Source organism: Petaurus breviceps, unplaced genomic scaffold (genome assembly GCF_028583685.1).
Source record: "Petaurus breviceps papuanus isolate PSGF00001 unplaced genomic scaffold, PetGlider_PUasm1.0 126, whole genome shotgun sequence".
NCBI classification, from domain to species: domain Eukaryota; kingdom Metazoa; phylum Chordata; class Mammalia; order Diprotodontia; family Petauridae; genus Petaurus; species Petaurus breviceps.
In genome coordinates, this window is record NW_027185655.1 from 9994607 (window position 1) to 9995017 (window position 411).

The window sequence follows — 411 nt, forward strand, 5'->3', positions numbered from 1 at the left end:
GGTTGCTTTAAGCTCAGGCAGGGTTGCTATTTATTTAATCAGGGGAAATGAGTCTTGAAGACAAGGGTGTGGAATGGTAGAAGGGAAGTAGGAGGTTATTCCACACAGGGTGAGGAAGATGAGTAAAAGGTCAGCAGTGGTAATAGGTGGGATTTGTGGCAGAAAACTCAGTTCATAATATAGGGGCTTGTGATGTCCTAAAGTTCATGGAGAGGGACAGGGAAAGGGAGAGAAGGAGGGAGGGAGGAAGGGAGAGAGAGAGAGAGGAAAGGGGGAGGGAGGGAAAAGGGGGAAGGGGGAGGGAGGGAAAAGGGGGAGAGACAAAGGGAAGGAAGGGGAAGGGAGAGGGAAGGAGAGGGAAGGGGGAGGGAGGGAAAAGGGGGAGAGACAAAGGGAAGGAGGGGGAAGGGA

The 411-nt window shown here is 52.3% G+C and overlaps 1 protein-coding gene across 2 annotated transcripts in view; it reads left to right on the forward strand.

Moving 5' to 3' along the window:
- FRAS1 (Fraser extracellular matrix complex subunit 1) overlaps window positions 1-411 on the forward strand; it is a 485111-nt gene that overhangs the window by 456863 nt on the left and 27837 nt on the right. The gene's annotated exons all lie outside the window — the stretch shown is intronic.